This window comes from Dama dama, chromosome 1 (genome assembly GCF_033118175.1).
Source record: "Dama dama isolate Ldn47 chromosome 1, ASM3311817v1, whole genome shotgun sequence".
NCBI lineage: Eukaryota > Metazoa > Chordata > Mammalia > Artiodactyla > Cervidae > Dama > Dama dama.
The window spans coordinates 58178266-58194944 of NC_083681.1; the positions used below are offsets into that span (position 1 = coordinate 58178266).

At 39.1% G+C, this 16679-nt stretch overlaps 1 protein-coding gene across 2 annotated transcripts in view; it reads left to right on the top strand.

Annotated features, from left to right (window-relative positions):
- Positions 1-16360, top strand: part of METTL15 (methyltransferase 15, mitochondrial 12S rRNA N4-cytidine) — a 366840-nt gene extending 350480 nt beyond the window's left edge. The window contains exon 9 of one of the 2 annotated variants that reach the window (XM_061151106.1): positions 16196-16360. The gene's annotated coding sequence lies outside the window, so the exon portion shown is untranslated. The remainder of the gene's footprint in view (positions 1-16195) is intronic. The other variant, XM_061151125.1, reaches the window with a different exon arrangement.
- The last annotated feature ends 319 nt before the right edge of the window (positions 16361-16679 follow it).

The following is a 16679-nucleotide window of genomic DNA, read 5'->3' on the forward strand; positions in this document are numbered from 1 at the left end:
TGATTAGATCTGACTTGTTTACTTTTGTTTTTATTTGTTTTGCCTTGGGAGCCTGACCTAAGAAACATTAGTATGATTAATGTCAGAGAATGTTTTGCCTGTGTTTTCTTCTAGGAGTTTTATGATATCTTGTCTTTATGATATTATGATATTAAGTCTTTATGATATTAAGTCTGTAGGCCATTTTGAGTTTATTGTGCATGATGTGAGGGGGGGTTCTAACTTTATTGATTTATATGTAGCTGTCCAACTTTGCCAGCACCACTTGCTGAAGAGACTGCCTTTTCCCCATTTATATTCTTGCCTTCTTTGTCAAAGATTAATTGACCATGGGTGTGTGAGTTTATTTCTGGGCCCTCTATTCTGTTCCATTGATCCATATGTCTGTTTTTGCGCCAATGCCATGCTGTTTTGATTACTGTAGCTTTGTAGGATAGGCTGAAGTCTGGGAGATTTATACATCCTACTTTCTCCTTTTTCCTCAGGATTGTTTGGCAATTCTAGTGCTTTATGGTTCCATATAAATTTTAGGATTATTTGTTCTAGTTTTGTGAAAAATTCCATGAGTAATTTGATAGGGATCACATTAAATTTGTATATTTCTCTCAGTAGTATAGCCATTTGAACAATATTAATTCTTCCAGTCCAAGAGCATGGGGTATCTTTCCATTGTTTGAAGCATCTTTAATTTCCTTTATTAATGTTTTATTAATTAAGCATCTCAGAGTATGTCTTTCACGTCCTTGGTGACATATTTAATTCTCATTTATTTTATTCTGTGAACTTCCAGATGTTCAAGCTGGATTTAGAAAAGGCAGAGGGACCAGAGATCAAATTGCCAACATCCGCTGGATCATAAAAAAAGCAAGAGAGTTCCAGAAAAATATCTATTTCTGCTTTATTGACTATGCCAAAGCCTTTGATTGTGTGGACCACAACAAACTCTGGAAAATTCTTAAAGAGATGGGAATACCAGACCACCTGACCTGCCTCTTGAGAAACCTGTACACAGGTCAGGAAGTAACAGCTAGAACTGGATGCAGAACAATAGACTGGTTCCAAATAGGAAAAGGAGTACGTCAAAGCTGTATATTGTCACCCTGCTTATTTAACTTATACACAGGGTACATCATGAGAAATGCTGGGCTGGATGAAGTACAAGCTGGAATCAAGATTGCCGGGAGAAATATCATAACCTCAGATAGGCATATGACACCACCCTTATGGCAGAAAGTGAAGAAGAACTAAAGAGCCTCTTGATGAAAGTGAAAGAGGAGAGTGAAAAGTTGGCTTAAAGCTCAACATTCAGAAAACTAAGATCATGGCATCTGGTCCCATCAATTCATAGCAAATAGATGGGGAAACAGTGACAGACTTTATTTTGGGGGGGTTCCAAAATCACTGCAGATGGTGACTGCAGCCATGAAATGAAAAGACACTTGCTCCTTGGAAGAAACATTATGACCAACCTAGACAGCATATCAAAAAGCAGAGACATTACTTTGCCAACAAAGGTCCATTTGTTAAAGCTATGGTTTTTCCAGTAGTCATGTATGGATGTAAGAGCTGGACTATAAATAAAGCTGAGCACTGAAGAATTGATGCTTTTGAACTGTGGTGTTGGAGAAGACTCTTGAGAGTCCCTTGGGCTGCAAGAAGATCTAACCAGTCCATTCTAAAGGAAATCAGCCCTGAATATTCATTGGAAGGACTGATGCTGAAGCTGAAACTCCAATACTTTGGCCACCTGATGTGAAGAACTGACTCATTGAAAAGACCCTGATGCTGGGAAAGACTGAAGGCAGGAAGAGAAGGGGATGACAGAGGATGAGATGGTTGGATGGCATCAACGACTCAATGGACATGAGTTTGAGTAAACTCTGGGAGTTGACAATGGACAGGGAGGTCTGGCGTGCTGCATTCCTTGTGGCCTCAAAGAGTTGGACACAACTGAGCAACTGAACTGAACTGATACTACAGTTATAGTTTAGTAAAGACAATACTAACACATTTATTAATAAGCTTATGCATAAATTCTAAAATTTAAGTGGCTTAACAAAGTAGAAACTAGCTATTGTATTCATGTAATAAATCAAGACTGGCAATCCTGATCTGTGTTGCCGATTTTTCTCCATGTGGAATTCAGGTTCTTGGCCTTTTTCCACCTCATACTCTGCTTTCCTCCAAGGCAGGGGTTGGCAAATTATGTCATGTGGGCTAAATATGGCCCTCCACTTTTTCTTGTAAATACAGTTGTATTGGAATACAGCCTCAAATGTTTGTTTCTGTATTGTCCATGGCAGCTTTTGCACCCTAAAGGCAGACTGGAGTAGTTGTGACAGATCATATGGCAACAAAGCATAAAATATTTACTATCTATCCTTGTACATAGAAAGTTTGCCAGCCTTTGCTCTAGGGTCCTTTTGTCATCTGCACTGAACCAGCAGGAGTAAAAGAGCATGAAGAAGTTACAAACACTTCTTTAAAATCTTAAATTAGAGAAGCCATATGTTTCTTCTACTTCCATTTCATTGGAAAAAACTGGTCATGTGTCTGAAATAGACATGAAGGGTGCTGGGAAATGTAGTCCCCGGCTGAAAAACTTCTTTCCAGCAGCAGCGTCATACTCTGAGAGTGCAGCGCACATTTTGGTAGACAGTTATGCATCTTTGCTACAAAACATCTAATCATAATCTTGAAAGGGACCATAGAAATTATACTTATTTAATTCCTACTCATCAAATATGTGCTATGTTTTAGACATTATGTTGGGTTCTTAAAAAAGAGAGGTGAGTAAGGCTCAGTGAAATAAATGAAACCACCATTTACAGATTTTTTTCATTCTTACTACAGGAAATTCAAATTAAGACAGTCATTTAGTATAATTGTGGAGGGATAATGGACTGGTAGGGAATAGGCATGTGGTTTCTGTCTGATCTTAGGTCAGTGCTGACCCAGATGCCAGTTGTTGGTTATTATTGAGTGGTGGGAATATCAAAGAATGGTTTGTTCAGATTCAAAGACTGGGAGCAGAGACTGTCAGAGTTGGAGTTCAGGGAGCAATGTTATGGAGAACGAGAGCACAAGGGACCATGCCATGGGGCTTACCAAGGAACTGTGCTAGCAACTAGAGGAAACTGAAGATGAAGATGGCAGCAGAAGAGTGAGCTTCTGCTGGTGCGTTGGAGAGGCAAAATAGGTTTGCCTATCCTGTCTTTGTAGTTGAAGTTCAATGCTTTTTCCCTCTAGTGCTTCATACTACTCTCTCTTTCTTTGATTAAACTCACTTAAGTGTCTTGTTGCTTGTCAGTTGGAATGAGACATCATCTTTTCCCCTAAGAAGCACATGAATTAGTAGAGGAGATAAATATACAAATAGATAGTTTCAATAAAATATGGTGATTCCCCTGAGGGTGTCTTGCTCAGGTGCCTAATATCGTGTGAGGAAGTGGTTTGATGTGTTAAGAATGACCCCCTAGAAGTGATGACATCCGAATTATATCTTGATAGATGAGTTGGATTAGATAGAGGGAAAAAAATGAGTAAGAGGAGAGGGTTGGCCAGGGAGATAGAATTGGAAAACCTACATAGACCTAAAGTAACATAATGATTTAGAGGAAATAAAATTTCTGCAATTATTAAAACATATATAGTTTAAGAGGCAAAATATTAGAGGTTGGAGCTGAAACAATAAGCAAGGGTGAGATTACAGAGGTTCATGCCGACCATGTTGAAGACCTAGGATTCTATCATCTTGCTGAGGAGTCACTGAAACATTGTACCTCTATTTTGCATTTTTTTTACTAATGGGACAAAATTAGGACATTCAGAATAGGCACTGATGACTCTTCATGATAACTATAGTGTAAGGAGAAACATGGAAGACGCTGTATATTCCACTGAACAAATAAGAACAAAAATGCAAAATCCCCAGTAAACTCCTGATTACTAGCAGCATCTTTATTTTGGCCATGGCTCAGCTAAGGTCAGGGAAAACCAAGGGTATTCTTTTCCTTGAAATTATGAAAGGTGGGAATATATTTTGAGGGATCTTCTGGGCTTTCTAAATATTGTATATCTCATGTTTTACCTTCAAGCATGCTTCTCCCTGTTGTTCTGGGCCTTGTCTTACTTACAAAGAATTAAAAAGCTACCTTTTCCTTGTGGGAGGGAGTACAAATCCACCCTGGAATTCTGGATGAGCCATTTGTTATCTGTTTACCTTTAAAAATAAATTTGCTTTTGGTCCAGCTTTGCTGGATGATGAAAGGCACTTTGAGCTTTCAGAGGAGAAGGAACTCCTTTCCCTTTTTAGCAACTTCTCTTGTTTATAGCAATGCTTTATTCCTATATTTCACTCCATCTTGCCACTCTTTCCATTCTCAACTGTCATTGCCGTTTGCTTTGGCAATAAATAAGGAATGAAAGGCAAAACAAAAGAGCCTGCCACGGTTGCTGACAATGATAAGTCTGTGGGGAAAATTTTCAGAAACCTCAGAGAATAGACTCCAGTGGATTCTCAGCCCACAAGTTTCAGCTGCACTGGGAACAATGGCTCTTCTGCCTACCTCCAAAGGACAAGATGAGACTTGGGCCTTGTTTTTCCTTTTTCTTCCAAGCTTCAGACTTGAGCAAACAATCTTGACTTAACCCACATGGAAAACTTGCAAACACAAACACATTCCTCCTCTCCTATTAGTGCTAGGATAAAAAGCAAACTTCAAGTTAGTTAATGTTCATGTAGTTAAGTGGTTCCCTATTGACTGGGAAGACATCGGTGGGGGAGCTCACTTGCAGAGGGGCTTTTGCTCTTGGGCCAAAGGCAGAATGAAAGTCCAAATCGCTCAAATTGCAAGAGAAAGGCTTTTGGTTTTTTGTTTTTTTGTCTTTTTAAAAGTATAGAGAGCTCGTGTAGGTGATACAGAGCCTCGTCTATGGTGTACGCTAGTGTTCCCACTCCACATGGCACATCTGGGTGGCATGTGAAAAAGGGAGGCAGATTTTTGGGAAGGGACCATTCTGCGCCTTGTCATGGTCTGTGGATATTTATGGATCAGCCCTTTTATAAGGGTGCTTGGCGCCACCACATAGTTTTATTGCTTGGCAGATTGAAAACTAGATCCAAGCTCATTCTTTTATCCTCTGAAAAGAATGTCTACGCTTTCAGCAGTGAGGTGGCACATCATTCCTCTTGGAAGACATGACCCTCATGTTCCATGGGCAGGACTGTCTATGCATCCAATTTGAGAAATAAATCAGTTGGGAACTGAACAGTCCTTATAGCGAGAATCTTGGAAAAGCATCAGCTGGTTTGCTGGAGTTTAGCCATTTCATCCTCATACCTGTAGTAAAGTGAGCATTTAAGGAAAATTCGGAATGACACTATTCCTGGTAATTAATAAAAGCAAACAAAACAAAACAAAAAACAAAAAGAAAATACCAACTACTTTGAACAAGTTCGAAATTGGGTTAGAGGCTATAAGTTGGAGACAATCTTTGGTTTAGTACAATATCAGCAACTAAAAGAGTTCGGTTTAATGCCAGAAGAGTTCCTTTTCTAATGAATCACCACATTCATCCTGAAATACCACTGTTAGGTCATGGATATCATAGGGATTTTAACTATCTTCCCATAGAGTGTCCATGATGGACAACAAGGAGATGGATAGGTGGATATTTAAGTTTGCTGTAATTCTAGATAAATTTCACATATGTCCCTGTATACATGTGTATTTGTGTGTTTTTGCACTTTTCTCAACAGAAGATCCATTTCTTTCATCAGATTTCCAATGATTTTGTAGTCTTAAATATTGAGCAACACTGCCAGAGTATTGGAGAAGAAAAAGACTTCAGAAATATCTGGTCTGGTGCTTTTTGACATGCTCAAATTTTTGTGTTCATGAGATTCACTTGAGATGCTTGCTTAAAAAAGGATTCCAGAGTGCCAGCTCTACGCAGGTTGATTTAGTAGATCTTAAAAGGGGTGCCCAGAGTTCTGCTTTTTAATAAGAACTTCAGAGATCATAAGCCACATGTGTGGGCCAAAGGTCATACTTTGAGTGCCAAGTGAACTTGAGATACGGTGGAAGTGTGGTTGTCAAGCGCACAGGATTGGTGGCAATCAATTTCCCTTCAGACCAGAGGAGCCTTTTTCTGCTTCACATGTTGAGCTTCCATGTAAGACTTCATTTGAACAAAGACTAAAAAAAAAATGGCCTGCAAGTCACTGACTTGAACCAACACCTTTATGTTACAGAAGAGGAAAATGAGACCCAGAGAGATAAAGTGACTATGCCAAGATCACAATCACCTTTAGTGGCAGGATTGAAGCAAGAGCCTCATCCCCCTGATTTCTTGTCCAGCTCTTTTCCATCATGGGTGAATCTCCTTAAAGCCACATACTGCAGTTGAAACACCAGACTCTTTTTAGCATATTATCTAGGAAGGAAAATAGGAAGGTTAAGCTTATCCAACCAAATATGGAAGCCTTCCTGCCTGGGAATGTTTCAGTCAGAAGCGAACTGACTCACCAGGGAGGCCTAGGTGAGGCAGCTCTGGGAGCCTGATGGAAGACGGCAGCTGGATGGGGCACATGCGACTGAAAACATCTTCACTATATTGTCTAGTGTCAGACTTGACACCCAAGAGGTATTGTCTCCACAATGGTCCCAAGAAAATAATTCAGTGTTAGGCCACCCTGTGAGTTCTTTTATTCATCTCTAAAGGTAAGTCTTTTCTTTGGTTGGGTTATTATCTGGCAATTAATGGCTTCAGGGTGATTTTTCAAAGTTGGCTTTAGACTTTCCAACGTGGAATACAATTCCAGTTCAGTGTAATGGTGGGGAGGGGAAACACTTGGCATCCCTCACAGAATTTAGACTTGTGTTCATTTAGGAAAGTGAATTTCAAAAGTCCTCAAAGCTCAGTCAAGGTAAGTTTGGGTGGTGATATCAATTATCTAGGCTAACAGGAGTTGTAAAACCAGTCTGAAAATATTTACCAACCTCTCTCATGGTTTCTGATGTTGCTGCATACTGAGTTATGACAATAGTTTCTTTTCTTTGTTCTCAGTATCCATTTTGGGTTCTAGCCAGTATTGAGAACTAGAAATTTCAAGGCTGGTTTACAAAACTATTATATTAAACTTAAAAAAAAAAAACTTCAAAAGCTATTAATTTGGAACTTGTAGTGAAGTGCTATTCATCCAGGATGCAAATCAACCTCTTTAAAAAAAGAATATTCTACACAGTTTTGTGCAATGACTACTGACATTCAGAACCCTGGGGCCCTGCAAAATCCTGAGGTATTTAACTCATCCAATGAAGATTCCATTGTGATCAGTTGCTTTTTTAGTGCCAAGTGCATATTTTCTTGTGTCAGGGAGGTCCTAGCATTGAGGTCCTAGCATGGACAAGTCCAGCCAATTCTGACTTGTCAGAGCCTGTCCCAAGGCCTGGAGGGATGTACACACTAGTTTCTTTCTTTAAGTAAACAAGAAGGTACTTGGGAGAAGGAAAGCACTGGACGAGACACAAGAGGATTTCACCCTGATGTCAAAGAGTTGAGTGTATGGGTTTGTGAGGTGGATGAGGCTATGAAAGAAGGTGGGATTTATCCCAGCGCAGCCATATGAAGTTAGTCCCTTCTGGGGCAGTGCTAGACCTTTAGGAAGGTGGGGCAATGTGCCGAACATCTGATGTTCGTGGCTCGTCCAGATTGACTCTCTGCCCGTTCCTGTCCTGCTCTCAACTGCAGAGCTGACTTTGCTTGGGCTCCTTTTGTCCTCTGGCTTCCAGCTGGGTTTGTTTGGGGCATTGCCTGTCCAGTAGGTAGGAGCAGAGTGAGATCAAGTTACTACCACTCTAGTTCCATCCACATCCTTGGGTGGGGTGTTTCCCTCACGTAAAACCGTATGTCTCCTGCACTGGTAGGATGGGTTCCTTACCACTAGCGCCACGTTGGAGCCCTCCCTTAAATAAAGACCATGGTAATTCTATTAGTTGTCCTTCTCGACCCCATTCACTCTGTTTCTCCAGATTTCCTGATGACTCCTATGTCATGCTCCTTTAGGCCTGGACGTGGGCATGGTGATACTCTGTCACTCAGCTTGGGGTAGTGCCCCACTCCATGTAGTTTTCCTGTATGTACACCATTCTGGCAAGAATCCTTTTATTAAGTTCACTTTAATTTTCCCAGTCTGAGTGTGTCATCTGTTTCCTGCAGGTGTGTAGTCACTAATGAGTCAGTGAAATGAATGGTGTATCATTGACAATCAGGTCAGACACTGAGAGCACATGAGGTAGCAAAGCTCTGGGCCTTAACGTGGACAGGAGGAAGCAGTTTTCTGTCATTGATGTGAGCGGATGATTTCTCTGGGCCCCAGTCATCCTTTATTTGTTAGTGTTTAGGGCACTGTCACTGTCCGTCTAGCTCTGGTATCTTGAGATGAACTGGCTTGCTCAGATGAGGGCAAACAATGCTCTGTTTTCCAAACTCACTTAGAGTCTCCACTTGCCTGCTTCACTCAGATCCCAATTTCCAGCTTCTGCAATCTCTTCTTCTGTCTCAGCATTCACTGTGCATTCATTTCTTAATTTAATTTTTTGGCTGTGCTGGGTCTACATTGCTGCCTGGGCTTTTCTCTAATTGTGGCTAGCAGGGGCTACTCGCATAGTTGTGGTGTGCAGACTTCTCTGAGTGGTGGCTTCTCCCGTTGCAGAGCACTGGCTCTAGGGTGCATGGGGCTACAGTAGTTGTAGCATGAAGACTCAGTAGTTGTGGCTCTTGGGCTCTAGGACACAGGCTCAATAGCTCTGATGCATGGGCTTAGTGGCTTAGTTGCTCCACTGCATGTGCGGTCTTCCCAGATCAGGGTTCAAACCCATGTCTCCTGCTTGGCAGGAGGATTCTTTACCACTGAATCATCAGGGAAGTCCTTACAGCTCAGTTTTATTCTTAGCTTGCCTTTTGATTAAGGACTGTTTGTACTGATATCCTGGCTTGACCTTGGTACCTTTCCAAGATACAATTTGGGCATAGCTTGGAGATATCATGAGTTTAGTTTCCAGACTATTGCAATAAGTGCATATTACAGTAAAGTGTGTTACATGAAATTTTTGGTTTCCCAGTACATATAAAAGTTATGTTCACACTACACTGAAGTCTATTAAGTGTTCACTAGCATTATGTCTAAAAATATAATGTATATACATTAAAAATACTTTATTGCTCAAAAATGCATCATTTAAGCCTTGAGCAGGTTGTAACTTTTTTGTTGGTGGAGGGTCATATCTAATTGTTGATAGCTGCTGGCTGATCAGGGTGGTGGGTGCTGAAGGTTGGGGTGGCTGTGGCAGTTGCTTAAAATAAGATAGCAATGAAATTTGCCATATCAATTGGCTCTTCCTTTCACAAATAATTTCTCTACAACCTAAAATGCTGCTTGATAGTATTTTATCCACAGTAAAACTTCTTTCAGAATTGGATTCAGTTCTCTCAAAACCTGCCTCCGCTTTATAAGCTAAGTTTATATAATGTTCGAATTTCATTGTTGTGTTTTCAAGAATCTTCAAAGCATCTTCACAGAAGTAGATCCCATCTCAAGGAACCACTTTCTTTGTTCATCCATAAGGAGCACCTCCTTATCCATTAAAGTTTTGTTATGAGATTATAACAATTCAGTTACATCTTTAGGCTCTACTTCTAGTTCTAGTTCTCTTGCTATTTCTTTTTTTTTTAAATTTTTTTATTAGTTGGAGGCTAGTTACTTCACAACATTTCAGTGGGTTTTGTCATACATTGATATGAATCAGCCATAGAGTTACACGTATTCCCCATCCCGATCCCCCCTCCCACCTCCCTCTCCACCCGATTCCTCTGGGTCTTCCCGGTGCACCAGGCCCGAGCACTTGTCTCATGCATCCCACCTGGGCTGGTGATCTGTTTCACCATAGATAATATATATGCTGTTCTTTCAAAACATCCCACCCTCACCTTCTCCCACAGAGTTCAAAAGTGTGTTCTGTACTTCTGTGTCTCTTTTTCTGTTTTGCATATAGGGTTATCATTACCATCTTTCTAAATTCCATATATATGTGTTAGTATGCTGTAATGTTCTTTATCTTTCTGGCTTACTTCACTCTGTATAATGGGCTCCAGTTTCATCCATCTCATTAGAACTGATTCAAATGAATTCTTTTTAATGGCTGAGTAATATTCCATGGTGTATATGTACCACAGCTTCCTTATCCATTCGTCTGCTGATGGGCATCTAGGTTGCTTCCACGTCCTGGCTATTATAAACAGTGCTGCGATGAACCCTGCTTGCTATTTCTATCATGTCTACAGTTACTTCCTCCACTGAAGTCTTGAACTCCTCAAAGTCATCCATGAGAGTTGGAATCAGCTCCTTCTGAACCTCATTTAATATTGATATTTTGACCTCTTCCCTTGAATCATGAATGTTATTGACTTTGCCAAGGTCCATCACTCTCTGTCGCAGCTATAGCTTTATAAAATATATTATTTTAAATAATAAGACTTGAAAGTAGAAATTACTCCTTGATCCATGGGTTGCAGAATGAATGCTCTGTTAACAGGCATGAAAACAATGTTAATGTCATACAACTCAGTTAGAGTTCTTGGGTGACCAGGTATATGACCAATGATCAGTGATATTTTGAAGTGAATCCTTTATTTAACCAGTAGGTTTCAACAGTGGGCTTAAAATAGTCAGTAAACCATTTTGTAAACAGTTGAACTGTGATTCAGGCTTTGTTGGTCCATTTACAGAGCACAGGCAGAGTAAATTTAGCTTATTAAAAAAATTTTTAATTTTTAATTGGAGGATAATTGCTTTGCAATGTTGTGTTGGTTTCTGCTGTACAACATCAAAAATCAGTCATAACCATATATATATATATATATTTATAGAGCACAGGAAAAGTAGATTTAACATAATTCTTAAGGGCCCTAGGATTTTCAGAATGGTAAATAACATTGGATTCAAGTTAAAGCCACTAGCTGCATAAGCCCCTAATAAGAGAGTCAGCTTTCCCTCTGAAGCTTTAAAATCAGGCTTTGACTTCTCCTCTCCTGCTATGAAAGTTCTAGATGACATATTTGAATTGAAAATCTGTTGTTGATTGTAGTCACTTTCATTAACTCATCTAGATCTTCTGGATGATTGCTGCAGCTTCTGTATCAATGCTCACTGCTTCATCTTGCACTTTTATGTCATTGAGACAGCTTTTTTCTTTGAACTTCATCTAACAACCTCTTCGAGCTTCAAATTTGTCTTATGCACCTTCCTTGCCTTTTTTAGTCTTTACAGCATTGAAGAGCTTTAGGGCCTTTCTCTGGATTAGATTTTATCTTAAGGAAATAAAGTCTTATTTGGTTTGATTTTCTATCCAGACCACTAAACACTTTCTCCATATCAGCAGTTGGGCTGTTTCAGTTTCTTATCAGTCACTGAAATAGCACTTTTAATTTTCTTCAAAAAAGCTTTCCCTTTGCATTCATGACTTGGCTAAGCAGTGTAAGAGACCTAGCTTTCAGAATATCTCAGCTTTCGGCATGCCTTCCTCACTAAGTTTAATCATTTCCAAATTTTGATTTAAAGTGAGAAACATGTGAATCTCTTTCATTTGAACATTTATAGGTCATTGTAGGGGCATTAACTGTACTGATTTCAATGTTGCTGTATTTCAGGGAATAGGGAGACCTGAGGAGAGGGAGCGAGAAGAGGGGACAGCAGATTGGTTAGAGCAGTCAGAACACACACATTTATCAAGGTCACCGTCTTGTATGGGCGCAGTTCCTGGTGCCTCTCCCCAAATTAAAATAGCAATATCAGTGTTCATCAATCAGAAATCTCCATGACAAATATAGTAATAAGAAAAAGCATGAAATAACTTGAGAATTACCAAAATGTGACAGAGAAACATAAACAAGGGCTGTTGGGAAAATGGTGCTGATAGATTGCTGCAGGATTGCCGCAAACCTACAATTTGTGATATGAAAACAAGCAAACAATCAAAACAACCTAAAACTTTGTATCTGTGAGATGCAGTAACATGTACACAATGAAACAGGGTACACCTGTGATAGCTACTAATACTCAGCTTGTTTGTCGCACTCTTACTGTGCTCAGGAATTTTGATAAATGCTTTATATTCTTGATCTCACTTAATCCACACCACAGCATAATGATGCAGCATTATCGTTACTATTATGGTGACTGATGATATGACGATGATGCCCATTTTACAGAAGAGGAAGCTAAGACTTGAAAGGTCACATGACTAAAGAGCAGCAAAGTTACAACTTAAACTGAGGTCAACCCAGGCTGAGAAACTGCTTCAGGTATTTTGAATTTGGCTTCCCAAGTTCTTCTACATGAAGGTTAAAAAAAAAGCCCAGGCCCTGTATGTTTGCCTTAGTTTGTCCCTAAGGGAACACATTCAATATATAACTACAGTTCAGTTATATTGTATGACCATAATATTCTGAAAGTAATCAGAAATATGGGAAAGTGGGTAAAGGTGATGGTTTTGGGATCACACCAGAATTTTCCTTGCTTTGAGCCAGATGAAAGGAAAAGTTTGTGATGGATACTTATATTTTAACATGTAAGTATTGAGCCATTCATTCATTCATTTATTTAATTCAGCACACTTTTTAAAATCTTCTATTATGGGCTGGCTGCTAGGAATACAAACATGGATACAATACAGTATTTGCCCCCAAGGGGCTAAAAGCCAAGTAAAATAACTCAATTTGGGACTAGATAAGTAAAATCTAATTCCTACATGTTTTGAGACCACTTTTCATTCCAGACGTGAATGCAGCTATATACAAACTCTGAAAGTCGGTAGGCATGTAAAGTATAAGGGCAATACTGTTACTTAGAATGACGTCTGGAGTCAGTACATGTACATGAGCAGTGTATTGAACTTTACCACATAAGCAGAACCAACATGGTATTATAGATTTATCTTATGGAATTGGCTCACATGATTATGGAAGCTGGCAAGTCCTATATATGAAGGGTGGGTTGGCAGACCAGAGGCCCAAAGAAGAGCCAATGCACAGGCCCTGTGCTACAGGATACCCTCTTGCTTAGGTGAGGTCAGTCTTTGGTTCTATTTAGGTCTTCAGCTGATTGGATGGGGCCAGCCACATTATGGAGGGCCATCTTGCCTCCATAAAGTCTACCAATTTAAATGTGAATCTCATTCAAAGGAGTATCATAGAAACATCCAGAATAATATTTGATCACATATTTTGGCTCAATTAAGCTGACATACAATTTACCATCACAAGCAGCAGCAGGAGACCCAGGAACTAACACGATCGGTAAGAGCTGGGTCCTGGAATCTCCAGAGCGCCTTTCCCCTTTCTGTAAGGTAGCTGTAATATAGCTGTAAATAGCCCAGTTGAGCAGGGCAAGAGAAGGGAAAGGAATCAGAAGAGAAAGTTCTTGGCTGCTACACTGAACTCTTTCTTACTTGCATCCCTGTCTGCGTGTGTATATGTGTGTGTGTTGGGGGGTGTGTGTGTGCACACTTAATCACTCAGTCATGTTCAACTCTTTGCAACCCTGTGGACTGTAGCCTTCCAGGCTACTCTGTCCATTGGATTTCCCAGACAAGGATACTGGAGTAGGTTGCCATTTTCTCATCTGGGGATTTTCCTGATCCAGGGATCGAACCTGCATCTCTTGCATCTCCTGCATTGCAGGCAAATTCTTTACCATTGAGCCACCAGGGAAGCCCCCATCCCCATCCTTACCATCCCTCATGAGGATATTCTGCTGTTCTGCTAGGACAGACAGACATTATCTCTTGTTGACTGATGTCTAGATCTGCATCTGGCAAAGAATAATTCATTATTGTAAAGATTTACTAAACTATGTCTAAATAAAGTACCATATCTATCATATTAATTAATCCATTTATTTATTATTTTATTTATTCATTTAATAAATCTTTACTGAGAAAGTACTCAATGACAAGAACTTTGCTAGGTCTGGGAATACAGCATCAAAAAAGATGGATATAGTTCTGGTCTTTGTGGAGTGTATTGACCTTGAGGAAAGATGGATAATAAACCAGTAGCTGATCAAATAATTGCTTTATTACAATTGTGATACATATAAGTGTGATACATACACATATGTATATAATTGTGGTACAAAAATAAAATAATTACTTTATTACAATTGTGATAAAAAATACAAGATACACACAGTGAGAGGATATAACAATGATAAGTAAAAGCAGCAGACACTGAAAGCAGTCTTCAAACTTATTTCCTTATATCCCAGTCTAACTCATAGCATCTTCCTTTATATAATACTCCATGTTCTTTCTGTTTATGACTTGAAACATATGAACATGGTGATTCTTGAAGCTACGTGTTGAAAATGACAGAACCAACACAGAGAAGCCAGGTTTTCTAAAACCCCACATAGAAGGCTACCCACCAAATATCAGAATTGTATTTTTACATGTAAGAAATGAACTTATATTGGTGTGTGTATATATATATATATATATAATATATATAAATGTTGGTATATGTTTATTCTGAATCTAGAATTACCATACAGAAAATAATTCTGTGATTATGAGTCCTCATTAACTTTAAATGTAGTGCTATCTGTAACAAATTTTTTAAATAGGTGATACTGACCTCTCAGTAATGTGTTAGGCAGTCAGGAAACTCTCAAAGGTTGGAAAAATGGAGGCCCATGCTATAAATTTGAACACAATAAATGTATTGCCTGTGATAATTTGAAAGCATAAGATGGGCCTATTGAGCCTGTGGTTTCAATTCTCAAGTGGGGGTGACTTTGCATCTCAGGGACATTTGGCAATGTCTAGAGACATTTTCGTTTGTTATACCTAGAGATGAGGGTGATGCTACAGAATTGTGGTGAGTAGAGGTGAGGAATGCTACTAAACATCTAATAGTGAGTAGGATAGACCCTTTCAATATGTAATTATCTGATTTAAAATGTCAACACTGGTGTGGTTGAAAAGCTCTGTCTGGGGGATATAGCTGCAAAGACTCAGAATAATCATGTAAATTGGATTTTACTTTCTCCTTTCAAGAAAAATAAAGATAAATCCAGAATAGTTGGACAGTTGTCAGACAATAAAGGAATATTGAGAATCTCAAATTTAGGTCCTCTAAAAAATCCTGCCTCAAAACCCCAAACCATAATAAATGAGATCTAAAGAGGCTTTATGGAGAAGGAAATGGCAACTCACTCCAGTGTTCTTGCCTGGAGAATCCCAGGGACGGCGGAGCCTGACAGGCTGCCGTCTATGGCGTCGCACAGAGTCGGACAGACTGAAGCGACTTAGCAGCAGCGGCAGCAAAGAGGCTTTGAGCCACATTGGCTGATTTATACAGTACTCTAGAGTGAAGACTAGATTAAGGGTGTGAGACCTTCCCAAGTCTCTGTCTCTAATTTCGCCTGGTCTCAAGATATGTACTATTAAGTTGAGAAATATTACCCTGGGAGCTCAAAAATAAAGACTTAAATCAACCTTGAGAATTTTGTCTAGGAAAGAACTTAGGACATGACTATTAGAATGTAGAACTGATTGGAAACTAGATTAGAAGCCTATCAGGTATTTGAGGGAAAGGCATTGAGAAGGAAATTACCTTTGATAAAGCAGAAAGTATTACCTCAATGAGTAATTACTTATAAAGATTTCAAAAAAATGTCTTTGCAGAAATAGCATTTAAACTGAGTCCTCAAAGATAAAATGGAACAATCAACAAGTTAAAGGAATAGAGCTTTGTGTACACCATGATGCCAGAAACTGAATGAATCAGACTAGTTGAGATGTAATAAATTAAAGGGAGTATGATGAGGGATGATACTACCGTGTATGGACAAAAGCCTAAAGGACTTCAAGAGCTATGGTGAGAATTTTGGTACCTTGTAGCTTTCTAGAAAATGGCCCATTTCATCTAAGTTGTTTAATTTTTTTTGACATAGAATTGCTCATAGCATTTCCTTATAATTAAAAAAAAATTTTTTTTTTAGCAGTTTGTATGTTATTCCACTGCCTTCTGTCTTCATAGCTTCTGATGAGTTAGCTGTTAATCTTATTGAGATCCCTCAGTACGAGTCACTTTTACTGTTTTCAAGATTCTTGCTTTGTCTTTCTCACAGGCACACACAGAGGAAGGACCTTGTGAAGACAACATAGAGAAGAAGGTTATCTACAAGCCAAGGAGAGAGGTTTGGAAAAAACAAGTCCTGTTGAATCCTTGATCATGGACTTCTAGGTTCCAGTATGTTGAGAGGTGCATTTCTATTTAAGCCACTGAGTCTGTAATATTAGTTACAGCAGCCCAAGCAAGCTAGCAAATTAATATGAGACCTGACTTAAGCTTCATGCAATTCAATTCTCTTTTCTGGGTTGTAATTTTCTTGTCTGCTAGATCAAAACGAAGTGTTTATGTTATCATATAAAGAACAGCAAAGAAAATCAAAACCCTGTTCTTAACTGATCTACCTATTTTAGGAAGTGTCTGCTTTTTACAACTAAGCAGATGCAGACTTATAAAATACAATCTTGTTCTACTCTCTTAAAAAAAATAAGCATAAATTTTCTGAGGAGACATTTCATTTGACTTAATGATGTTTACTTTGC